This window comes from Rhinolophus sinicus, linkage group LG03 (assembly GCF_036562045.2).
Source record: "Rhinolophus sinicus isolate RSC01 linkage group LG03, ASM3656204v1, whole genome shotgun sequence".
NCBI lineage: Eukaryota > Metazoa > Chordata > Mammalia > Chiroptera > Rhinolophidae > Rhinolophus > Rhinolophus sinicus.
In genome coordinates, this window is record NC_133753.1 from 39886642 (window position 1) to 39913947 (window position 27306).

A 27306-nucleotide genomic window follows, 5' to 3' on the forward strand; every position below is an offset into this window, starting at 1 on the left:
GATGTCTATCTCTTCCACCCACTGCCATCAGCTCAGGTCACAAACAGAAAAGTGTGAGACACAACATTTCAGCCCTCAAACTGTGTATAGAGAGGAGAACAAACTGGTTTTGGAAATTTATAGAGGGAAAACAACACTGAGTCAAAGCAAATAGAACATAGAAAATCCAGATAGAATGTAAGCAATGAAAAAAAAAATTCAAAGCAGTTTCACAAATATACTTGCTTATTTAACAATTCAAAGAAGAAAAAGCATAAACTATAGATACAGGGCTCAACTTAGAATAAACCTAGATTTAAGGAAATAGCCTACAAATGCTTTATACCATAAAACATTTTGAAAACATGAATTAAACAAGAGATCAAATCCCTTGTGATTAGGAAAAAGTAAAAAGCAGAATGAGCTAAAAGGAAATGAGGACAAAACAACATAGTTACAAAACTAACAAAGTAAAAATAGCAAGGAACAGAGTAGAAATAGCTAAAACTTGAATTACTAACACAGTGCAAAGGTTTGAAGTAATCACAGTAAACGCAGGTTAAAAAAAACTAAGAGATTAAAGTAGGTAGGTAAGTAAATGGAGACTAAAGATTGTGTACTACAATCACAAATCTTGAAATATTAAACCCATCAAATTAAACAAAAATATTCAAGAGAATATCCCTGAAACAAAGAAAAGCAATTCTGCAGAGTTAAAAAACATGTTGAGTTTCAGAAAACTTCAGCATGAAATATCCAATACTGAGACATCTTGGCCTACCTACCAAAATTCAAAAGTAAGAAAGAATTCTTCAGGCGTTGAGACCAACAATCTCAAATTATTTTCAGATGATGGACTGACTTCAGAATTTAATATCAGAAGCCAGGAGCAATGACTAAAGGATATCTTATCCAAATAAGTAAGTTGTCATTCTGGTATAGGCAAAACAGACTTTCCCAAATACACAAGAATCAGGAAATGCAGCACTCATGAGCCTCTCTCAGAAAAACTACTTGATATCCTGGCATTTAAGAGAAGAATTAAAATAAGAAAAAAGGAACAGCGAAGCCATATAAAGGGCTTTTGGTGAACACCAAATCCATTTAAACGTAGACCAATACAAACTGTTGGATTGTCACTGAAGAGAGAGAATGTTAATGTTACAGAGTCATTAATGTAAAAATGGTAATATAAAAGTTGGGGAGAGAAGATATGAAGATGGGAGAGAATGTATTTGAATGCTATTATCCCTATCTTTTATAGAAGGGGTCAATCAATGTATGAAATTAAAACGTGGTTCAAAAAAACATAATGATTTCCAAAATCTCTTCCTATAGAGATCTTTTAGGAACTAATATTTCTTATAAAGAAGAAAAATTTATTGAAGATTGGGCAAGTCTTTCCATTTCACTTCAATTTTCTTTTCTATTAAATCCAAGTTGTTTTCTTCTATGGACTCTAAGTGAAACTAAATTGAATAGTATTATTTGTTTGATAGTAAAGGAGCCTTAATATGTGATGACGTCACACCATTGGGGTTAGGACAATATAGGTGAATATTAATACTGTTGATCCGCCTTTTAAAAATGTACATTTATTTTTATTGTGTTCATATCTACTAAGCCAGTGTTTCAAATTAAGCCTTATATGGGTATATACATTTGCCAAAACTCATCAAACTGTACACTTAAAATGGAGATAATTATATTGTATGTAAATTTACTTGATAAAATTTATTTAAAAGATTTTAAAAATTATGCCCCATCGGAGACTACATAGAGGAGCAATGAAGAAAAGAAGGGGAAGGTGAGTGGGCAGGGCTTTCTCCTTCCCCAACTCCGTCCATCTCTGTTTAATTAACCTGGGCAGTTTGGCATTTGTGTTTTACACAACGTCTTCAACATAGCTCTCTGTTCCATAGCTCTTTTTTTTAATTATTTATTTTTTTCAGTTACAATTGACATTCAGTATTATTTTATATTAGTTTCAGGTGTACAGCATAGTGGTTAGGTATTTATATAATTTATGCAATGATCCCCCCATGGGTTCCACAGCTTTAAGAACGAAAAAAAAAAGAACACTACTGTTTTAAAAGTAGATGTCAATTGATCTGAATATAAACAAAGTATGTACAGCAATAGGTGGTAAGGAGGAAGGAATAAGCTAACACGATAATTTCAGTGACTTGAAGGTAAACTAATATTTGAAACAAACATTTGTGGATGAGACACACATTTGTGCTTTCCAAAGTAGCTTCAACCAGTCCTTCCAGGACAGATGAAGATGGTCTCCAGATGGCGTGTGGTGCTTCCGGATGTGTGAATGGGCCTCGCTGGGCCTAGGACAACCCTGACTCTGCCTCCACGGCGGCGTCCCCCAGCCCTGCTCAAGTTACCAGCAGGCCCCAGCCAGGGAGCGGCTGGCTGAGGTCCTGGCGGCACAAAACCTTTTCAGTTTTCCTAACAATTTTTCCCCTCATTCTTGTACTGTTTTGGCAGCTGTGGGGCCTCTTTTTCAACTTGCTTTCAACTTGCCTAATGCTTCAAGCCACAGGGGAGACCCCAAACCCTGAAGAACATCCCGGAATGCAAAGTATTTGCGATGAGTCACAGCTGCAGAGGTGCCAGCCAGGACTGTTCCAGACTTACAGAAGGTATGAGGGAGGAGGGGTTAGTTGCAGCAGCGGCAGCGCCTGTCAAAGGCTGGACCTAGGAAAGAGGAGCAGTGGCACTGGCTGGAATGACCATAGAAAAAAATGAGGAAAAAGCTGTGTGCGGACCACTCCTCTGAGGTGTCCCCACCTGCTTTGCATGGAACTGTTTGCTCTTCTAGCCACATTCTCCAAATCCTAAACATTTTCACAGGAAAAGCCACCTTCTGGAATATAGAAGATTGCAAGTTGGCTCTTGGAAATTGATCCCTGACAGGCTTCTAACCTACAATCATGAAGGACTCAGCCCACTGAGCGTTGCAAAACACTATTTTAAGATGCCCTTTAAAAATGTAGTGGGCGTTTCTCCTTTTATGCCAACAGAGGGGGCATTCATTCACTGGCTCTTTCTTGCTGCCTGAAGTACTCCTCCCTGTAAGTCCTGGAGAGAGCATTTGGTGTCAGAAGCCTCCTTCTAACTTTTTTATTTATAACGATGAATAGAAGATACATTTATAATGTTCACCCAAAACATTCGAAAATCTAGAAAATAAGAAGTGTCCCTCTCTCTTCTGCCCACTCCTTATTCTCCATCCTGGAAGCAAGCACTGTTACTTGTTCCTTGTGTATTTTCCTGGACGTACTCTTCGCATGTTCAAACATGTCTGACATATGTAACTTTTTGTACCAGTAACACACATTATGCAATGTTCCATTCTTTGTTTTTAACAACGTTGGAAACTGTTTCATAGTAGTACAAGTAGAACTCCCTTGTTTACTTTTTCATTTCAACTAGATATTTAGATAGTATCCTGGTAATACACAGGTGGGTTATTTTTCAACCTTTCCCTATTGCATATGGTGTTTCCAAGAATCTCTTTGAACATATAGGATGTGCAGGTATATATGTAGCTAAAATTTCTAGAACTGGTTTGCTGTGTCATATTTTGACATTTTGATAGATATTTTATCAACCTGTCCTCCATAGAGATTATACCAATTTATACTCACATGCATGAGAGTGCTTCTTTCCCCATTCCTCAGCACAGGGTTTATCTAACTTATTTACCTTTGGTAATTGATAGGTTGAAAAAATGGTATCTTATTGTAATTTTAATTTGGTTTCTTCCTATTACAAGTATGGCTGAACATTTTTACATGTGATGGAGAGCCACTGGTATTTTCTGTTGTGTGAACTATGTTCTCTGTCCAATCTCTACTGCATTGTTTATTCTGATTCATTGAACTCTATATATTAAGAAAAAAATAGCCTTTTGTCAATATATATATAGGAAATATTTTTTTCAGTTTATTTTTTCTTTCCTCCATACTTACAATGTTTATTTCATATAGAATTCTGTTTAGTTTTATGCTGTTAAGGTTATCTTTTCATTCTTGGCATCTAGAAAGTTTGACATTTAGATAGTATTTTTCCTGAAATGATGAACATTTCCCCTGTATCTTCTACTATAAGACATAATGTTGGGCCGGCCCGGTGGCTCAGGCGGTTAGAGCTCCGTGCTCCTAACTTCGAAGGCTGCCGGTTCGATTCCCACATGGGCCAGTGGGCTCTCAACCACAAGGTTGCCAGTTCAATTCCTCGAGTCCCGCAAGGGATGGTGGGCTCTGCCCCCTGCAACTAAGATTGAACACGGCACCTTGAGCTGAGCTGCCTCCCGGATGGCTCAGTTGTTGGTTGGAGCGCGGGCTCTCAACCACAAGGTTGCCAGTTCAATTCCTCGAATCCCTCAAGGGATGGTGGGCAGCGCCCCCTGCAACTAAAATTGAACACGGCACCTTGAGCTGAGCTGCCGCTGAGCTCCCAGATGGCTCCGTTGGTTGGAGCATGTCCTCTCAACCACAAGGTTGCCGGTTTGACTCCCGCAAGGGATGGTGGGCTGTGCCCCCTGCAACTAGCAACGGCAACTGGACCTGGAGTTGAGCTGCGCCCTCCACAACTAAGACTGAAAGGACAACAATTTGACCATTGTTCCCCAATAAAGTCCTGTTCCCCTCCCCAATAAAAAAAAATAAAAAATTTAAAAATTTGAAAAAGACATAATGTTTTGTGTTCAGCATTTAAATCTAATCCAGCTGGAATATATCATAGTGGCAGCAGATGTAAGGCTCTATCTATGTCCTTCTCCAAATGGCTATCCAGTTGTTCTAATGCCACTTATTGAATAATCCAATTCTACCCCCCCCATTAAGCGGAACTGCTACCTTTATCAGAAACTAAGTATCCACAGATATTTGTGTAGTAATTGATTGCTGCATAACAGATCACCACAAATTTGGTGACAAAATAACACATTTATTACCTTGCTGTTTCTGTGGCTTGGGAATCTAGGCACAGGTTGGCTGGGCCCTCTGCTTTAGGGTCTTTCACAAAGCTGCAGCCAAAGTGTCCTCTGGGGCTAGGGTCTCATCTGAGGCTTGACTGGAGAAGGATTTGCTTCCAAGCTCATGTGGCTGTTGGTGGGATTCAGTTTGTTGTAAGTTGTCAGATTGAGGGCCTCCACTCCTTGCTGGCTGTCAGCTGGAGGCCACTCTCAATTCCCTGCTACCTGGGCCTCTCCATATGGCAGCTCACTTCGTCAAAGCCAGCAAGGGAGAGAGTCCACTAGCAAGATGGAAGGTACAGTCTTCTCCAATGTACGGAAGAGGCACCATTTATACCACCCTCTGACCCCCTGTGATTCATGTCCTTCCCAGGCCAAGCCTCCTCAGGTAGTTAATTAAGTTCAACAGTTGGAGCACAGTCCATCTCCATCTGTGGACCTGTGAAACTAATGGGACAAGTCATCTGCCTTCGTACCGAAAATACAGTGGTGGGACAGGCAAAGGATTGCAGCTAGAGACACTCCCATTCAAACAGGAGGAACAGGAGGTACAAAGGAGCCACTATACATGGTATTTCACAGTTTTGGTATGTTCAAAATTTCCATTGCTCAGTAGCAATATTATTCTGTTTTGTACATTTGTTTTTTCCTGCTCATTCATATACATTTCCTTTTTTATTATTCCTCTTTTAATCTCCATTATTGTATGTAGATCAGAGCTTGTGGTTGTCACTTTTGGTTGCCCCCTCCATATCCAGATAGTTCTCTTTTCCCTCGTTCCTAACAGAATCCAAAGTTTGTTCAGGCATCCAACACCCTCAGGGAAATTCAGGCGGAGACGGCTCCATCCCTTCTATTCCCACTCAAGGAAGGTGCCCTGATTGAGCTAAACCAACTTCAGTAATTCCTTTTTCCCCTTTTGGCAGTTTTTGGTTCAGTAACTGAGGTTTGAGCCAAACAGCACGTGACAGTCCGTTTGGTGACAGTTATTGATTCAGAGGCAGTCATGTCAACTAAGTTGGCGCATCAGGACTCTTATGTGCTCTCTCACCTTTGTGGATGTAAAAATGAATCATGTCGCCAAAACTGCTATGGGCGGCCATGTTAAGAACACAGGCAGAACCAGCCTTCAGTGAATTCTATGGACAACAAGAAGCAGAAAAACATCTGGGTGGTTGATGACATTGTTGCCTGCCATGTCTTGGAATTCCTAGTATATGAGTTAATATGTGTCCTTATTTTTTAAGTCAGTCTGAGTCAGACTTTCTGTTACTTGCAGTCATAAGCTTCCTAATTAGTACAGAATTAAAGATGTTGCCTAGTTTGGTTGAAGATGTATCTTGTCTTTTATTTTAGCTTTTCTGGTAACTTCCACATTGGGTTGGTTACAATCACTTATTCTGAGGATGTTCATAATTAACTAGTCTTTCTAATTACCTTCATGAACTCTAGTAATTCATCCAGGATTTTAAACTGTCAGAAAGTATGATTAGCTTCCAAATGCAGAGCAACAGCGTTGCCCAGGAAAAAGCTCAGCCTTGTAGTAACTGTCATAGTCAAGGAAGCAGGGACATCCCATGATATCATATTCATACACGCCTCCTCAGACTCACCACCCCGCCATATTTCTTTACATGTCAGTCACCCACCACTGGGGGGTGTGGGGTGCTTGAGGCAAGGATTAGGTTCTCTGTGTCCAACATCTTAGTATAGCAGCTGCAACTTAAGAATTAGTACCAAGCATGAAACACTCCATTGTTCATTTCCAAATCTCATTCCAAAGGCCCTTAGGATGTCCTAGGTATAAAAAATGAAATCAGAATGGCCTCCTGAATCAATAAGTGGAGGGCTAGATGGAGTAAAGACTTCTGTACGTTTTCAAAACCCATTGTTGTGGTGGAGGGCAGGAGAAAATGTTACATCGGGCTGTTTCCCCCCTCAGTTACTCATTGTGTTATATGGACTAAATATGTCATATGTTGATTCTAAGAGTCTGAGTGGTCCTTACTATTCTTTTTATCCTCATGAAAAACAGGGTTTTCTTTTACTCTTCAGGCCCGGCATGGAGGATTGATTTAAGTGAGTCTAGGGGAGGATAAGATAGAGCCTGGCCTTGGAGCTAGGCATTTCCCCCAAGCTTGGGTAGCTGGAAAGAAGCAGCTTTTATGGGTTTTCGGGAAGTGACAAAGATGGGGCCCCATCTGCACAGTGTCTCAATTGGGGATTGGTAAGGGATGCCTGAGTCAGGGTGAATTTACCCACTGGCAGAGTGGACCCCTCCGAAATGCTACTGATTTGGCCCAGACAAAAGTGTCTCAATGGGTGACCCAGCACTCCACAGCTACAGCAGTGGGCAGGAAGGGTGACCTCAACAATATCAAGCAAGCCTTGTTTCATCTCTTGGTTTGTGCTTTTTGCATTTTAAGAAATCCTTTCCCACACATAGGTCACAATGATCTATATATTTTCTATTAGCTTCATGATACCTTTGAAAATAAGTCTTTAATTCATTTGGAGACAATGTTTGTTTATGCAGTAGGTGGGGATTCAGTTTTATTTTTAATATAGTGACCCAGTTTTCCCATCTAGTAAACAGTCCATCCTTTCCCACACTTATATGTGGGGACCAAGTTCCAATGAAACATGGCTCTGTCTCTGAGCCATCTATTATTCTGTTCCAATTATCCATTTTGTCTGTTCTTGAACCAGAATCATAATGTTTAAATGATCATGGCTTAGTGGTATGTCTTAAATATCTCCTCTTTGCTTTTCTTTTTCAAAGTAGACTTAGCTACATCATGGACTTGTTTATCCAAATACATTTTAGAGTAAGTTTTCATTGTCTCTCAAAAAACAAAAAAACAAACAAAAAAAAGCTATCATTTTGATAGAGGTTGAATTTAATTTATAGATTAAAGAAAATCTGTATTTTCATAATATTAAGCCATCCTATTCATGAACATGGAATACCTCTTTATTTATTCAGATCTTCTTTTATGTCCTTTAATAGTTCAAAATTTTTCCTTATAAAGCTCTAGTGTATTCTTTGTTGATAGTTTTTTGTTGCTGCTGTAAAAGATATTTTTCTATTATATATGTTCTACTTGTATATGGCTACTGTTAAAGAAATGCTATTGATTTTTGTCTTATCAATTATTTAAACCTTACTGGGAACAAGTTCCATAGATTCCATAGTAGGAGATTTCAGTAGGTGGAAAGGAGGAGAGGAAAAACAGGAAGATGTATGTGTGAGGACAAGAGGCTCTCCAAGAAGCCAAGAGGAGTGAGAAGAGACCTGCCAGATGCTTTGGAAACCAATTTTATTACTTCATTTTTTCCCCCTGAATTTTCATAATAGAATTCTCCTAATTCTAGCATACAGGCCAGCCTCTTCAGAAATGTGCCAGTCTTTTCTCTATGGCTGGTCCCACCAGCAGAATCCATCTGGTGTCCAATCACAATGATCTATCTCAGCACCGTCAACTCTACCCCTTTAATCCAAGCTCTCTCCTCTAATCCAAGCCATCTCCTAGGACATTAGCCGTCCACTTGGTCTCCCCCATGCAGACTGTCCCATCAAGTTGGTCCTTTTAGCACGTCCCTGTCACTCCTCTACTCAAAACTCGACAGTCAGGATCTTCCCTTCATGCAGATTATAAACCAGAGTCTTTACTGTTGTTCACGAGACTCTCCATGAGCTGGTCCTCCATTTACTCTCTGACTTCATCACTTACCAGTACTCCCTCTGCTCCCTTTGTTCCAGCCACATTGGGCCCCTTAGTCTTCCTCCAACTTGGCAAGCAAGCTGCAGCCTCAGGGCCTAAATAAATTATATATTGCTGCATAACAAATGATCCCAACACTTAGCAGCTTAAACTATCAAGGCTATATTATTTCTCACAGCTTTTGTGGGTCAGAAAGCCAGGAGGGGTTTAGCTAGGTGGTCCTGACTCCGAGTCTCTGATGAGGTTATAGTCCAGCTTTCAGCCATGGCTACAGCCTCATCTGAAGGCTCAGCTGGGGGAGGGTCCACTTCTAAGCTCACTCACCAGGGTGTTGGCAGGCCTCAGGTCCTCATGCATTTTTAGACTAAGGACCTCATTTCCTCCCTGGCTACTGGCCAGACACCACCCCTGGTTTCTTGCCACACGAGCCTCTCTGTAGAGCATAAAGTAGCTCTCCCGGCAGCTAGCTTCCCCAAGGGAGAGCGATCTAAGACAGAACGAGCACCCAGAATGGAAGCTGTAATCTTTTTAAAGTCTAACCTCAGAAGCAACATGCCATCAGTTCTGCCAATTCTATTTATTTCAAATTCAGTCCACATGCAAGGGCAGGAGAATAAAGCTCCACCTCTTGAAGAGTATCGAGCACTCATGAACATATTTGTTTATCACAATCACAAGACCTTTTCACTTGTTCCTTCTGCCACGGATCACAGCATGGATGGCTCCTTCTGTCATTCAGGTCTTTGCTCATCAGAGACATTTCTTGGGACCTTCTTGTCTAATATAGCATCATTCTCTATCCCTTTCCTATATTTTTTTTCTTAGCCCTTATCACCTGACATATTAGGTTTTATTTGTTTATAATTTGTTTTCACAATAGAATATTAGCTTAACAAGGGTATGACTTCATTTTACTTACTGTTAAATCCCCAGTTCCCTAGACTGAAGAGTGACATACAGTAAGATCTCAACAAATACTTATAGGGAGAGAGGAGGAAGGGGGGAAGAGAATCTCAGAATAGGAGCCCACGTCTTTAGTGTCTTCCAGATGTGGAGACCTGGTTTATGTTTAGAGTAAACTATCCATCTTGCCCAGCCCCTTGGATATCTAGAGGAATCCTGGGTGCCAGACAGCAGGCCAGGGAGGAACCTGTGGCTTTTCTACACATGGAGATTTGCAGCTAGTTGAATTTCATCCCCAACAAAGATGTGTTGAAGTCCTAATTCCCAGTACTTGTCAATGTGACCTTATTTGAAAATAAGATGTGTTAAGGATCTCAAGGTGAGCTCATCCCGGATTTAGGCTGGGCCCTAGATGCAATGGCTGATGTCCTGGTAAGAGTGGAGGGATATTTGAAGGAGACATATGGAGAAAAGAAGACCAATTGAAAACAGAAGCAGAAATTGTATTTATGCTGCCACAAACCAAGGAAGACCGGAGGCCACCAGAAGCTGGAAGAGGAAAGGAAGGATTCTCCCCTAGATCCTTCAGAGTGAGTGTGGCCCTGCCAACACCTTGATTTCAGACTTCTAGGCTCCAGAATCATGAGAGAATAAATTTCTGTTGTTTCAAGCCACTCAGTTTGTGGTAATTTGTTATGGCAGCCCTAGGAACTAATACAGGATTTAAGTACTTCTCTAAGACCCTGTCCCTTTGGGCCTCTGATTACAAGTGATGAAGAAGGATTATTTCTATGATTTACATAAAAATTAATGACAGATTATTTTCCATCATCCATGCCAAAAAAAACCTCTTTAAAATAATACCATATATATATATATATATATATATATATATATATATATATATATTTTTTTTTTTTTTTTTTAAAACAACTTTCTCATATATACTTAGACTTCTCTCTAAATTCAGAATACACATGAATATATATTCACTTGGTTAAGGGCACTAGGATAGGGACAGTTTGTGCTATTTGAAGTTTTTTCTTGTGCCTTTCTTCTCTTAAACACACAAAAACACAATAAAGGAAAAACCATGGCATTCCTATTGCTTCTGTAAACTGTGATGGAGTTTCCACAGAGTTATGTAAAAGTATCTCTTAGCCAACAAGTTCTTACTCAAAATCAACCACCTATTAATTTGTTTATATAAAGAACAGTGATAGAAGCAGAGAGTCGAATGGTGGTTACTAGGGGCGGGGGCTGGGAAATGGGGGAGTGTCAGTCACAGGGGTACATAGTTTCAGTTATGCAAGATGAATAAGTCCTAAACATCTACTCTACAGTGTAGTGCAAAGACTTAACAATACTGTATTATACATCTCAAAACTTCTTAAACAAATAGATCTTATGTTAAATGTTCTTATCACAGAAAAAAAAAAGAGGGAGGGAGGAAACTTTTAGAGGCAATGGTTAAGTTTATGGCAGTTTATTAAGGTGCTGTTTTCATGAGTGTATGCTTACCTTCCAGCTCACCAAGATGTATATATTGAATATGTACAGCTTCTTTTGTATGTCAATCACACCTCAATTTAAAAATAGTTTTAAAAGATAAGAGTGATATTACTAACAGTTTGGCAAACAGTTGTGAGATTTCGGAGCTTTGTTATATTGCTACTGTCTAAAATCTGTTTGCAAATCAAATCTGTCTTCCTCTACTTGTTTAACTTCTTTGTTATAACTGTGTTTGGATTGTTAGGCTCTATTGACACCTTCCTTAATGTCGTTGAATAGAAGTGAGGGCATGCTAGAATGGTTCTTACAGCCAGATGCTCTTTTTTAAAAAAAGATAGTGACCCCAGAACACAGGCTGTTTTTTCGGTTATGATTCCCCCCCCCCCCCCAAATAGAAAGGTGAGACAGGTATATGTGTGAATGCTAAGCTTAAGGTTGATGATTATTGTATTGGTCAATAAGTAAATATCTTCAGAGACCCCAAATAAAACTGTACTCATTGATTTTCACTTATTCATTCTTTCATTTAAATGTATTGCCTGCATGTGCCTTTTAATGTGCTAGAGGCTAAGGATAAAGGCAGTAAGGCATGAAATGTGCTTTCAAGATGGTGACAGAATGTATGATTCACTCTGATGGGCACACAGCAGCCCACATGAAAGGAGTGAATTGCCACGTGGGGGAATGTCGGGGAGCTTCCAGAGGACAGCTCACACAGTGAAAGTCACAGAGATGATCATTTGTGTTAATAGTTCCATGATGGACTATATTACAATCCTATAACTATGGTACCAGGTCCTGTAAACAGAATAGTTTTTTTTCCTCTTACATTATCAACTTCTGGGATTCTTGGAAGTGTCTATTCCTGATGTTCTCGTAGCAACTTTCAAAGACCTGATGGGGCTCATTCACATATGTTGTGGGAGGTGTAAATTGGAAGTTGGGGGAGGTGTCCCGGTAGGGAAAGTAAAATAAAAGGGCTAAATATTTTGAAATTGAAGTTTAACATTCTTGGCTAATTCAGATCTTCAGTGATTTAGTTCATGCACTGCACTTCACTTTGCAATTTTCACTGTTAGGAGCTGGACATCATAAAACCATTTAGTGTAGTGTGGTTCTATCAGGAGTTTAGCCTATTAGTAAAAACCAATTTTGTGGAAGGACATTATTTCCATACTATGGCAGAAATGCTAGCTGCTTCCTTACCATGTTCTCCTGTTCTTTCTGGGCACTTGGCCAGACCACAGGTCCCAGCCTCCTTAAGATAGGAGTGGTCATGTGACTGAGTCCCAGCCAATGGAATGAGCTGAAGTGCTGTGTGTCACTGCCAGGCTTGGTCCAGTAAAATCTCCCAGACTTGATGCTTTTTGCTTGTTGCCCCTTGCAGCTGGCTGGAATACAGAGGGCCCCCCAGGGCAACCTTGGAAGCCACTAGCTGAAAATAGCAGAGCTTCCATTCGCCTGAGTGCTCAAATGACTGCATGATGAGTCACCCCACTGACTGTGGAGCCTACCTAGTACTGCTATGTGAACAAGAAATAAGCTCTAACGTATTTGAACCATTTTACATTTTAGGGTCAATTTGTCATAGTAGTTAGCCTTTTTTCACTCATGTACTTTCCTAGCAAAATTATTTTCTTTCGTTTTTTGGGGGGAGGGAGGAGGCATACGAGAAAGGATGACTTGAGAGAAATGTACTTATTATAATGTTTGTGCTGAGCATCTATCACTTGCCCCTTTAGACCCATGCTCCATCCTTCTGTACCCTGCTTGCAGCCGCTGAAGACTAAGCTACAGTCTGGGCCGCTTAGCCCTCTGAGTGCCTGGGAGGAGGGGGAGAGAGGGCGGGAGAAGGAATGTCAGTGTATTTCTGGTGCTGCTTTGTTGCCTGTGAGGTCCTCACAGAGGTGCACCACTCCTCTCAACCTGGCCTGTGTGACATGACTGTCTTACTCCTTGTGGATTCAAGTAGCGGTTCCCAGCCCCTGTCCACACGGGCCTTGCCTTAGGTAGCCCAGGTTACTCAGCTTGGGCTGCCATAGCAACACACTGTAGACTGAGTGGCTTAAACAACAGAAATGGATCATTCACAGTTCTGGAGGCTGGGAAGTCGAAGATCACGGTGCCAGCATGGTTGGGTTCTGGCAAGAGCCCTCTTCCCGGCTTGCAGATGGCTACCATGTTCTCACATGTGGAGAGAGAGAGAAGGAGACAGAAAGAGGAGAGAGAGTGGCTACCATGTTCTCACATGTGGAGAGAGAGAGAAGGAGACAGAAAGAGGAGAGAGAGACAGACAGACAGAGAGAGAAAGAAGGAGAGAAGGAGACAGAGAAGGAGGGAGGGACGGAGGGAGAGAGGGATAGCTTCTCTCTTTCTGCTCCCTTCTCATAAGGGCACTAGTCCCATCATGAGAACTCCTGCATAACCTCATTTAAACCTAGTTACCTCCCAAAGGCGCCACCTCCTAATACCATCACATTAAGGGTCAATATATAAATTTTGGGGAGATGCAAACATTCAGTCCATAACAGGTCTAGGCATGCGCTGTCAACCAGGCTGCTAGGAGACCCAGATTATTACAGCATTCTTTGTAGTGACTCTACGCCCACAGTCTGTAAATAAACCCTCCTAGAATCGTCCTACTTTGAGTGTGCCATCTGTTTCCTGTTAGCACTCTGACTGAGACAACATTGCTTTGTCTTCACTCTCAAAAATAATAGTAATAAATAATGTACGTATTACCAGAACCTAGTAAGACAGTTTTAAGGCAATCGATAACAATCACAAGCAACAATTCACAGGCAAAGTACTCCATCTCTCTTCAGTGGTACCTTGAACTTGGCAGATTCACCTCTCTCCACAACCCAAACCTAATATGTAAGTCCCCTTCGCCTTTAAGTCAGGATTCTAATTCTTAGTCTGGCATTCGAGGCCCTTCAGAATCCGGTCTCCGTCGCCAGCATCATCATTGCCATTCCCCCCCCCACACACACACACCCCTTCCAAGTCAAAAGAAATGTGACTCTGACTTGCACATCATACACCCTCCCCTAAAAAGCTAGGAGGAAGACAGAATCATGTTCTTCTTCTCGTCCCATTCAGTCCTCCACAAGAGCTGGAGACTTTGTTCCAGCCCCATGAAATGAAAGGATATCTCACTACCCCTGCCTTTAACATGTTCAACTCACCACAAATTCCCAATGAGTAGGATCTGAATTACTGAAGTTTTACTGTTATATACATTTAATCTTTTTTTAAATTTAGTATTTTGAATAGGTAACACATTCTCATAGGTCAAAACCAAAATGTATAAATGTTTATATAGTGAAATGTCTCTCCCCCATTTCAACCCATATCTCCATTAACCCAGTTCCTACACTCCATATGTAACCACTCTTCTTAACATATACTTAGGTCCAGAATTGTTTAATGCACCTACAAGCAAATTGCAAATATACATTCTCATATTTCTCCCTTCTTTACTAAAGCATTATGCACTTTTTTTTAACTTTGCTTTTTTTCACTTAACATGTTTGGGAAACCTTTCCTTACCTGTGTATAATTTGCTTCCTCAGGCTTTTGTATAGCTGCATAGTATTCCAGTATGTGGCTATCTCATCATTTCTTTAACTAAAATTTTATTGATAGACATTTGGGTTGCTTCTACTCTTTTTTGTAAATAATGCTTACAATGATGCACATTTCGTCTTGATACGATGTTATAGGATTCAATGTATAATTCTTTTAGCATTTTGACTTCATACTTTATTTCAAAAATCTTTTAATATGAGGGTCAATCAACACATGACATTTACTAAAGGACAAATTAAGGTTATACAATAGATCAATGATCTGAAAAAGTTATTTAACTTTATGAGTTCATTTCTGGGCATTTATCCATAAGAATGTTGGACAATGTAGCAGAGTATGAGTTCATTTCAATGGAGCAGGCAGTATATGTGTAAACTTTGCAGTTTCTGCCAAGGTCGTTTGGACAAGCAGCATTCCCCAGGTTCCCTTTGAAAGAAAGCTCAATCATTTTGCTTTTGATGATCCGTAATACATTTAATGTTATTTGTGTTGCTAATACATTGTAGTCAGCAGAGGTTTACCAAAAAGGGGAATGGTTTAGCATGTGTATACATATCCAGAGAACCACGGGCCTTTTGAGGGGGGCATAATGCCTCAGTGTCAAGATCCTGCTTAGTCCAGAGTCTGAGAGGTCAGTTGGGGGTTCCCTGTCTGCTCCCCAGTACAAAAGAGTTCTGTATGTTTATCCTGCACACACCTGCTGCTGCAGAGTCTGGTGTTCCATTTGGCTGAAAGGGAGTTGTGTCCAGCTGCCTCCTTTTGTGTGGCTGGTTGGCAGGGTTATTTAGTGAGGAGAACCCTCAAGCATAGCTCGTGCTGCATCCTCTGGGGGGCAGTAATGGGTTGGAAAGGGCCAATCAAATACTACTAGAATTTACTAAATGCCTGTGAGGGCTCATTTCCTGGGGGCAGGGGCAGTAGAAGTCTTATGAAAATGCTCAGTCTAAACAATGTTTGGGCTCCAGACCAAACTGGTAAGACCAGATGCTTCTCCCTTCAGGAAGGCTGGCCCTCCCAGCCCTCTGAGGCAGAACCCGCTGAGGCCACTCAGTGAGGCGATGCTGCACTCTGCCAAGCCTTGTTTATAGGGCCTACAGACCTAAAGTCATTTAAAGCAGTGACTTGCTCCATCTTCTTTATCTCTTTACACGTATATTTTATACTTTCCAATTCAAAAAGCTTGTTCTGATTTAAGAGAAGAAAAAGCAAAAGATGGAGGTAAAATTAGAGGTCTAAAGTAGAGGGAACTAACTATTGCCGAAGAATAAAGGTTTATGAATAGTTTTCACAAACCCTGGCTTTATTTTGATCTTTAGCCTCCCTAACCCTTTTTGAGTTTCTGGCAATGGTATTATACCTATTTTATAAATTTCTGGAAATCTCTCCAATTAACGCTATCTCTTTCCATCTCAGCAGTCATCAGTTAGGAAATCCTAAATTGGATGAACTACTCTAGTACATTTCTGATATTTATTAGGTAAAAGTTTTAAATCTTAACGTGGTTTCCATGTTTGTTTATTTCCTGCCACAGATGTGCAGTGAGTACTTACATGTGGCGGGCCGAGTTCCAGTCACATGGGGATGCGTCAGTAACACATGTTTCTACCAATTTCTTCACTGAAGGATGGAGTGGTTGATGAATGATTTCATATGATCAATAGTTGAACATAGGTAAGTTTAATAAGCTTCTTTGCAGGGCTTCTAAAGTTCAAATATGGTCCTGAGAGAAAGGTGAGCCTTTTCTGTTGACTGTTTTCCCTTTTCTTTTTTCTTCTCCTTCAATTTTCCCAGATATGTCCTTAACCTTCCCCCAACACACACACACACACACACACACACACACACTTACATACACCTCTGTCTTTGTAAACCTCCTGTCTGAAACCTCACGCAGTTAAACACTTAATTAAAATTTTGTATGGTGACAATATTTGTATGTTTCAGTTATCCATTGCTGTGTCACAAACAGCCCCCAAATTTATTGGCTTAAAACAACAGCCATTTTATTAGTCATGATTCTGTGGATCAGGAATTTGGGCTGGGCTCACACTGAGCTGGGTCTTTCTGCTTCATATGACATTGGCTGGGCGCATTCATGGGACTACATTCAGCTGTGAGTTTGGCCAGGGCTGGAATGTCCAAGGTGTCTTCAAGGTTCTCCCCTCTGACCTCTCTCCAACACAGTGGTGGGACTTCTTACATGGCAGCTGTTTTCCGTGATGGAGACCCAGCCTTCGAAATTTCGCATCACTTCTGTCACATTTTACTGCTCAAAACAGATCACAGAGACCGTGCAGATTCAAGTGGAGAGGAAATATTTCCATCTCTTCTTGGGGCAGTGGCAAAGTCACAATGCAAAAAGCATGTGGGATGGGTTATATCATTGCAGCCATCTTTGGGAACATGAGCTACCACACTGTGTAGACCTGTTTTATGTTAGCTAGTAATCCACTATAAATCCCAGTTCTGGGCATTTGTAAAGTCCTAATGTTAGTTTGATTTTTCTCTGTACGTCTGTCTTTTTTTTTTTTTTTTACTAATTAGTACTTGAGCTGCTAAGGATGTATTGAATTATAATCCTGAGTTCCATGAATATCAGTATTTTCAGTTCCCAGGCACAATTCAGATTATCAAATAGTTTACAACAGAAAGGAAGGTTTGAAAACTAGACTCAGGACAGGAGAGAGAACCCAAGGAAGGCTGGGTGGGAAAACATATCCATGGTGGCACCACAAGGATACTCTGGGTAGGGCACTGCTGTTGGCACTGCACACACTAGATGGGGACCATGGTGCCACAGGACTCCCAGTGACACTGTGCCTATGCCTGGGGCATTGATTCTTCCCCTTCTAGCTCCAAGTCCTATGTAGGAACTACCAATTATTGAAATCTATTGGCTCCCTCTTTAACCAGGAAGTGGGGAAAGTCCTTTCCACTTCAAAGGTTGGAGCTCAGGGTATTCTGCCTCTTACATAGACTTACGTGACAAAGTTTCCCTGCAACTACATTGAGCTACCCAGCACTGAATAGCCAGTAGTTATTGCTGAAAACAGTACATTGTCCTGATCTGGCCCCTGCTACCTCTCTGACCTCAACTCCACTGAAGAAGCAATGCAAAACATCAAGTATGCTTCTGCCTCAGGGCCTTTGCACATGCTATTTTCACATCTGAAATGCTCTTCTCCAATATCTGCATGACTGTCTCTCTCTCACCTTATTTAAGTCTTTACACAAATATCACCTTCTCATAAGGCCTTCCAATAGTCATCATTCTATTTAAAATTGTAACACTTCACCCCACACCTTCTATCCCCCTTCCCTGCTTTTTTTTCCTTCTTAACTCGTAATATTACCTAACATACCATATGTATATTTTCTCTTCTCTCTCTAGAATGTAAGCTCCATGGGGCAAGGATTTTAGTCTGTTCTGTTCTGTGTGGTATACCCAGCATCTAGAACAGTGCCTGGAAAATAGTAAGTGTCCAATAAATATGTCTTGCATAAATGAATGTGGAGCCAGTATCTACATGATCCATTTGAAATCCCTTTGAAACACATTTGTTATACTGTTGACAAGGTTTCTTCTTAGAGTTTTATCCTCCTACCAATATATCTGCCTAGAATATGTTTTTCTCATTTTAAATTGATATACAAGACAAAATAAAAACTTTTGATAGGTTAAAATATTGCTTAATTTATTGTTCCCTTCCCCTCAACCAGACTTAACCCTCTGCCTAGGAGGAAATTAGATGAGTCAGACAGGATCATTTATTAGAAAACTGTACCTTATGCTTTGCACTCTTCTCAGCATTTCTAAATTGATATTTTGCTGATTTATTGCACTACTTTTCAGGGTATTACTGCAAGCCTGATACTTTTCAAGGTCATCCCTTTCATCCTTCATTCAAAAAGACATTAAGTTGGTCTTTTTCCAGTTTTCAGGAATGTCTTAGTCCTCAGAAGCTGCCTCGAGCAAAGCAGCACCAGTGACCTTAACTAATTTATGGTATATCCCCGAAGGCAAAACATCAAGCCCTGTAGATTTGAATACACTGATAGCGTTCAAATAGTCATCAGAAAGCCAAAAATATTTACTGAGCACCTACTGAGCATAAAGCTTGTGCTGGTTCTTCCCTTCTGTGGTTTGATGTCCTGCCTTCTCATTAGCTGGTGTGACATCGATGGAGGAGTTAATCAAGCTCTGCCATCTGCACAGCCTGGGCAAACAGGAGGCAGAGGGAGAGGATCCAGCCGGCTTTAACAAGCTCTTCATGACATTTCACATTGGTGTTCCTGGCAGGGGGCCCAGTTCCAGTGGCCCTGTTTCAGAGGATAGTGTATTTCCCTGTTTGTATAATAACCAGTGAAGATGACCTTTCTTCATTCATTCATTCATTTATTCATGCACGGAACACATACTTATTAAGCCCCAACTCTGTATCAGGCATTGTGGTTATAACAATGAACAAAACAAAGTTCCAGCTTTCAGGAAGAGTATGTCAAATTGTACCACCTAGTTTTTACAATTCTTATTTTAATGACTACAAATGTACACAGAAGAAAGTGTTGATGGCTGGCACTTTTATCATCCCCAAAAGGCAAAAAGCCCGGGGCCAAAAGTGAACAAAAGGAAGAAAGGGGGGTTGGGTCCAATTCTTACTCATATTCCTAACAAGTGTCACCCACACACATTGAGAAGAGATAAGTAGATGTCATTCCACCTGCCCTCTCACCCCAGGCCTCTGTCACCCCATAACACTGCCTCTTGTTACGTACATTCCCCAAATGATGACACCTGGTTTAGTCATGAATTGTTTGTACTGAGATATGTGGTTTAGTCATGAACTGTTTGTACTGAGATATGTGCCGTGGCCAGGTACCCAAGGGCTGTAATTATTATAGCATTCAGGGCAGCATCACCTCATAAAATTCACCCTCTTAAATGCAAAACAATATATTTGTAACCATTTTCTCTCTCCTTCCTGCCTATCATTTGGTGCAGCCCGTTGGCTTCTGGAGCTTTGGAGCTTGCTTGTTTTCTATCTATTATTTGCCCCTGACAAGCCCTGCCCACAGCCTCAGGAGTTCATCTCTTCCCCAAAATGGGGGAAGTGATGCCAAATAAACACCCGGATATTTTCATAGAGTTGGCATTTAGTGAGCATGGAGCACCCAGAATGTAAAGCAAGGTAGTTTCCAACACAGTGAGCAAAAATTAACACAACCTCTGAGAAGCTGGATTAAAAGGAATAAAAATTAGGATGAACGATGAACAGTCATTTGTTAGATCTTCAATTCAGTGCAATACGCATTCTCTTAGAACACTTTCTTTCCTTGGCTTCCACACTCTCCTGCTTTTCTGCACACTTGCCTGGCTACTTCCTCTCAGTCTGGTTTGTGGGTTGTTCTCCTCCATCTGCCTTCTACTGGTTAGAGGGCCCCAAGGCTCAGTCTTGGGCCACCTTCTCTTCTCTATCTATCTACGCTTTCTTCCTTCGGCAATTTCACCATTCCTTAGTCTTTATTACTACATTTAATTTTCATTTAATTTTATATATAGATACATATATATAAAACTGTAATTACTATATGAGGGGAAGGAGGAAGGTAGAGAGTGAGGGGGTGAGGGGGAGTCATTTATTATGTTGGTGTAAAAGGAATTGCTGTTTAAAACATTAGAAATAATTGCAAAAACTACAATTCCTTTTGAACCAACCTAATAATACATATGTATGACTTTAGTTACTATATATAGAGAGAATATATATATATATATATATTATATGTATGACTTTAGTTACTATATATATAGAGAATATATATATATATATATATATATATATATATATATATTATTCAGTGACTCACAAATACATAGTTTTAGTTCAGCTCTCTCCTCTATACCCCAGGCCCACATACCTAATGCCTTCTTAACATCTTCTCTTGGATGTTCCAAGGGCATCAAAAACTCAATATGTCAAAACTGAAGTTATGATCTCTCTCTCTCAAAACCTGACCTATCTTTGCTCCTGATATCAGGGAATGGTGCTTCCCGTTCACTCAGTTACACAAGCTGAAAGCCCCGGAGTCCTCGTATGATATTTGCCTGTCTTCTATTGCCCACATCCAAACTATCACCAAGCTTTGATGTTTGCCTCCTAAATATTACTCAAATTTGTTCCCTTCTGTTCTACTCCCATCACTTCAATCCACACAGAGATCATAAATCCTCTGGATTTGACTCCCGCTGGTCTACCCACATCCATTTTTGGTTTCCTACCATCCATTTTTTACAAAGCAGCCAAAGAGATAATTCAACATACAAAGGTCGTCAATGGCATCTCTGCTGCTGTTAGGATAAATGTGGTCCCTGCCTACCTGGATCAACCCTCATTTGATCTCTATTGCCCTTCATTCTCTCCATCCAGCTCCCCAGCCTTATTTCGAGCTCTCTTACCTACATGTATCCCTATCACAGGACCTTTGTCCTCCAACCTGGAACTCTTTATTTACTCTCCCTTCTTGGCATTTATTCTGATTCATGCTTCAGATCTTGATTGTCTCTTCCCCAGCACCACAAAAATATTTGTTAAATGATGTTGGGGTTTGAAGGGGGGACTCACAAGTAAGACTTCCATTTTCCCTGCCTGGGATTAGAGCCAGTTGAGAGAGAAGAGATGGAGAAAACAATCAGATGGAGATAAAAATATCAGTTTTAAGGTCAATAGGGTTGTTTGAAAATGAGGCTTAAGTGTGCAGCGACACTGGTATCTCCAGTATACAACCTGAAATCAGGCAGGCTCAATCACCTAGTCTCTGCTGCACTGGAAAACTCCACACCCGTACCCGTAGGACAAGCCCCTCACACAACTCACCTCCTAGAGGAAGAACAGAATATGTGTTCAAGAAAGGAGAGGAGAAAGGGGTCAGTCTATGTCCCCCCCACCACCGTCAAGAACCTTCCCCTGACTCACCAGCCAGGTAACCCACTCCACCTCCATAGGACAGAATAAGAGGTACAGAGAGGTCAAATGTATTGGGAAAATCCTTCTATGTAGAAACCAGAGGAATGGTTAAGAAGCAATATACCCCTAACAAGTCAATAAGTGGTTGGATATATGGCTGAATGAATGAGTGAATGAACTAGACATCTACTAAGTGTCAGGCATAAAACTAAGTATTGGGGATACAAAATAAAAAAGAACATCTAATATTTATCAGTACTACATGACTAGCTCTCTTTTAAGTGCTTTGTCTGTATTAATTTAATATATTAAATATATTAATATATATTTATATTATTTTAACTTTGTTTAATATAATTTAATACATTGTATGTATTATATAATTTATTCTAATATATTTTATAATTATATATTATATCATATAAAATAATTCAATATTTATTAATATTTGTAATGCATTGATATACTTAATCACTATAGCAACTCCTCATCTTTGGGGAGTTGTTATAGCAACTCCCCATCCTCATCTTTGTGTCCCATAGGAGGGGGCCTGACTGATGGGAGCTGTAAGCACTGGTCAGGCTCTGCTCTTCTTTACATCAGTCATCCCTCTGACTGGGCTGAACTTTGTTCTGATTGCCAATGGTCAAATATTTTAAATATCACCCTTGAATTAATACAGCTGTAATAAGGTTATTTTTGTCCACATTTAAAATCGTGGCATATTACAGTTCAGAGTTCTTAGTTCCTTTTAAAAACAAGAATGAACTATATAAAGTATAGTCAAATTCATAGAGACAGAAAGTGACATAGTGGTTACCAGGGACTGGAATTGGCGGGAATGGGAAGTTTAATAAGTACAGAGGCTCAGTTGGGGATAATGAAGAAGTTCTGGAGATGGATGATGGTGATGGTTGCATCACAGTGTCAATGTACTTAATGCCACTAAACTATACACTGAAAATGGTGAATTTTATATTATGTATATTTTAGCACAAAAAGTTACTACAAAAACAGTCAATTAAAGAAAAGAATGAAACTACAAGTAGAAAATAAATTCATATCGATAATAAAAGGATAGAAAAAAATGATAGGTGTTCAGAAAGACAATGAAAATGGTTAGGGATATTCATTTCTTTGAAGAGAGTAAAGAAAGATTGCTTACTATTTGTATAGCTGGTATACTAATACCTTATTTGAAATTTTTAACTTTTCACAGAGAGAAAATACTTAATCTCCAAGAGAACAAGATGAAATTTAAAAATTTGGGTTGATTACTGGAAACACTCCCTGTCTGGAAGATAAGTATTAAATTATGAAATGGTCTCCTCAGGGAAATTGTGAAAGTCATCATCCGAAATAGTAAAATTAAATCAGATAAAACATTAGACAAGCCTAATGTAGGAAATGATTCTGTTCTGGTTTGGAGGAGAGAGACTGGAAGCCTTGCTGGGGCTTTTCTATTCTTTATTTTAAAGATTCTGCCAAGAAGCAAAACTCATATGCTCAGTTTCAGGAATAAGCTCTTAAATTGCTATTCGGAGTTCCTGAAAAACAAGTGTTTTACCAGAGGTCGGAGGTACAGTTTGGGTTCTATTTTGAGTGTATTTATCCAGAGACCCAGGAATGCCCCGCTCCTGCACTGCCAAGCATCCTTTATACTCACTTGGCTCAACCACATGAAAAGAAAGAGACAAATGAAGCAAAGTTCTGCTTCACTCATAGCTGAGTAAGCACTTCATACTCCCACAAAGGGAGGGGAGGGGGTCTCTGGCTAGATTGGAGAATGTGGCTTCTGCTTAAGTTCTAGGTGAGGTCTCATTTCCTTCCCCCCAATAGGAGGGGCCTGAGTCTATGGAAGCCACATGGAATGAAAGAGAGGAAGGTGTTGAGCCTGCCCCAGGTGTGGTAAACTTACCACCAACACAATGTTGTACATAGGTGCAAACTTCAATGTATAGTACCTTGCCTTGCCTGTTAACAAAACGGTCCCAACTAATAATCTAGGCTCTGAACAACAAAATTAACAACCCCTCTCTTGGGCCTGCAGACAACAGAGACGGGCAAAGACAGGTGTTGGGAGGAGGTGGAAGTGTCCTCTTCCCCATTTCCTCAAATAAAATAATTTATGAGGGCTTATTAAATTCTAGAAGTGCACAGTTATTTACTATGTATTCAAATGTTCACTTCCTTTAGAAGTGAGAAGACCATGGAAGCCTTTATAGACTTAGAGGATGAATGTCTAGGAATATTGTGGTTTGAAAATAAAAAATCCTATTACAAAAGGAATCTTGTCTATAGTTAGAATAGGAAGACAAATGTTTTGGTTGGAAAGGAAAATTTTAAAAGATAAATTCAGACAAAATTAAAGGAGAGTAGTACTGTGACATTGAGTATACCATTGTCATAAACATGAAATGAAAAAAAAACACAAAAACCCAAAAATCAACTTTATGCAAGGAAAGAGGAGAAGACCAGAAGGAATACAAAAAAAAAAAAAAAAAAAAAATGTTGAAAATGTAGAAGACAAAAACCTGAGAATTTCTCAGATAGCCCTTCAGGTTATGAATGAAAGGGTACTATCTATTCATTTTCATTCATTCAGTAAACATGTATTGGGTGTGTATTTTTGTGTCGGGCACAGGTATGTGTGGAGTATAAAACAAGGGTGGGAAACACACTATTCCTTCAAGGTGGGGGTGGCATATATTAACCAAAGAATCACACACACATCTAATTATAAACTGTGAAAAGTGCTGTGATACAAAAGAAGAGGGTGAAAAAAAAGAGCATGTAACAGTGAACTGAGCTAGTGTAGGAGTGAGGGAAAGCTTCCTTTACATGGGGTATTTTCATGGTGTGTCAGGCTGGGTTTCCCCAAAAGCAGACCCTAAGACAAGGATTTGGGCACAAGTGACTTATTTCAGAGTTGATTCCAGGAAGCTGTGTGAATGAGTAGGGAAGTGAGGTGGAAAGGATAGAAAACCATTAATGAAGAGGATAGAAAAGGCACCTCGTGTTTTGCAACACAGAGGTCATTAGTGATGTAAGAACAGTGTTGGTGGAGGGGTGGAAACAGACCAATTTGGGGGTGAACTAAAAAGTAACTTAGGGTTGAGAAAGCAGCAATGTTGCTTACAGGTATTTCATGTGAGTGGTTTTGTGTTCAAGGGAATCATAGCAGTAAATGAGTAGTGAAGGGGTATATGTAATCAAGAGGGACCTTTTTCTTTCTTTAAATGGGAGACAGTGGAGTCTATTTATATGGTGATGGCAGTGATCTGGAAGCAAGGAGAGAATTAGATGAAGCAGGAAAAATTGCTGATGCAGGAATAAGGTGGATACCTCCAAGAGCCAAGTCCTAAAGGGAGGCTACATGGCATTCAAAAACCAAGAGTTTATCTTTAAATTGGTGCAAGGACACTTGTTCCATCTCCTTACTAAGTTCTTAATGAATTATTTACTGAATTTTGTTCGAGACAGACAAGCTTTGCAGTGACACCTCCCAGGCACCAGATGGTGTTATTCAGCTGTGGTCAATTCTCTGTCACCTGAGAATCTTCTTAGGAGCAAGTAGGTAAAAAGCACTTTTGTCCTTCCAAGTTGGACTGAGTTGGCCCTAGGGCAATTGGAATTGCAGGTGACTTACTGGTTTTGGCACTTTTAATGGAACTGCAACTCCTGGTTTGGGAAGAATAGAGGGTTTATGCATTTGAAAAGGACATTGTGATACAAAGCACAAAGAGTAGGGAGCATTTCTCCGAATGGGGGTTGGGAGTCAGTCGTTTACCTGCTACCAAAAACTGGGAGGAACCAGCTAGGCAGTGAATTACGCTGAAAATCAGGGCGGAGCCTAGTGTGTTCACCAACAAGAAAACACTGACCCAGTCGGAGTTTCTGCTGTTATAGGAACTGACTGCATGGAGGCAATTGTGGGAATTGACCTCTTAGCCTGTGACCTTCCAGCGGTTTATACGTGGTGCCCATACTGTCCCCAGGCCAGCTGACCCCCAGTGATAGCACCTCTGAACCAGGCAAGTAGGCATCTGTGCTGTCACCACGGTTTTTCCTTTGTGGGCCTTTGAATCTCTGCTCTCGATGTACTGAAATAATCTCTTAATCACATCCTTCCTTTCTCACATCCCAGCCCCTATCTGACCTCCTGGGAGGGTGTCCATCTGAGCAGCATAATAACCCAGCCAGCCCCACCCTCCCGTTGACTAATATTAACAGTATTTTTTTAAAATATGTTTATGTACCCATTTGCTGTGTCCTGCTGTGCCTTTCCACTTTCATAAAATGGTTAGAGGCTTCCAATAATCCAGTCCTTGCAAACTGGTGTGTATCTCTTCTGCCTTGGCAAAGACTTCTCCTGTTTCCTTCCCCCTGAATCTTTGAGGTCATCCCGGATAATCCTGGATGGATCTTGGTTTCAGTTTTAAGCAACTATCTCCCCCTTATGTTTTCCATAGTCTTTATGGATGGTCAGGTCTCCTTTGTTTTGAAAAAGCATCTTTGTTCCTGCAACACCTCCAAATTACCATGCTATTTCTTGCTCTTTTCCCTGATAAACTTCCCTTTTTCTTCTTTAACTCCGATACCTGTCTTCAGTCAGCTATAAAATTATCCTCTACATGGTGAATAATGATTTTCACCAGTTTCTGTGTTCTTCAATCACTCTATTCTTCTAGACTTCTCTGCATCATTGGATACTGCAGACCACCCTTTTCTTCTTAAAATGGTTTATTTCTTCTCTCTCTCTCTCTCACCGCCCCCCCGCCCCCCTTCCCCCCCCCCCCCCGTCTCCCTGCCCCCACTTCCCCACCCCCTCTTTCTCCTTGCTTGACATTGGACTAACTTGATTCTTTTTCCACCTCTGATCCTTTCTCCTCTGTTGCCTTAGATGACTCTTCTTCCTGCTTCTGCCTTTGGGGAGCAGTTACCCAAAGGTCAGTCAGTCTCTTTGGGGGGTTAAGTCATCCATTAATGATTTCATCCATTAATGAAATCTATGTTAATGATTTCTCTGTGTGATCTGATCCTCTCACAGTATTGCCAGGCTTATTTACCTAATCCCCCCTAAATGTTTCCACTGGGATATATGGCTTTCACCCCAAGTTCAATATTTCTTTTTAAAAATACCTCATCTTTCCCTTGCTCCCTGAGATCAGCTCCTCCCAACTTCCATTTCCCAGTTCAGTAACTCTGCTGTTCTTCTTGGTCACCCAAATGTAAAACCTTTGGAGCGTTTATGACCTTCTTCTTTCAGACCTAAGTTTTAATCCCAGTTCTTCCATATACCAGCTGTGTGGTTTACGACAAGTTATATAACCAAGGAACCAATCTGACCATCAGCTAACTCACATTAAATAAGGATAATAATAAAAACTCAGGGTTATTGTGAGGAACATTTAATGTGCTCTACATGGCACTTACAGCATCAAAAAATACTCAAGAGCTTCTGATAATAATTCTTTTGAAATTCTCTCTGCCCCCCCCACCGCCACCCCCAACACCACCAGCCTCTATTGCTTACTTTACCAGCCAAAGGCTTTTTCTTACATCTAAGTTATATGAACAGATTCCAAAACAACCTTCTGGATTCCAGTCCACCGCTCTTCTAATCCATCATGCATAT

General features: G+C 40.5%; 1 long non-coding RNA gene across 2 annotated transcripts; it reads left to right on the forward strand.

Moving 5' to 3' along the window:
- Positions 1 to 25845, forward strand: LOC141570555 (uncharacterized). 2 transcript variants are annotated; one of them, XR_012494679.1, is made up of 5 exons: positions 1 to 2633; positions 16235 to 16374; positions 18095 to 18177; positions 22888 to 25245; positions 25578 to 25845. It is a non-coding gene; the product is annotated as an uncharacterized LOC141570555 (long non-coding RNA). The 2 variants fall into 2 exon arrangements; XR_012494680.1 differs by having other exon boundaries at positions 22888 to 25241.
- The last annotated feature ends 1461 nt before the right edge of the window (positions 25846 to 27306 follow it).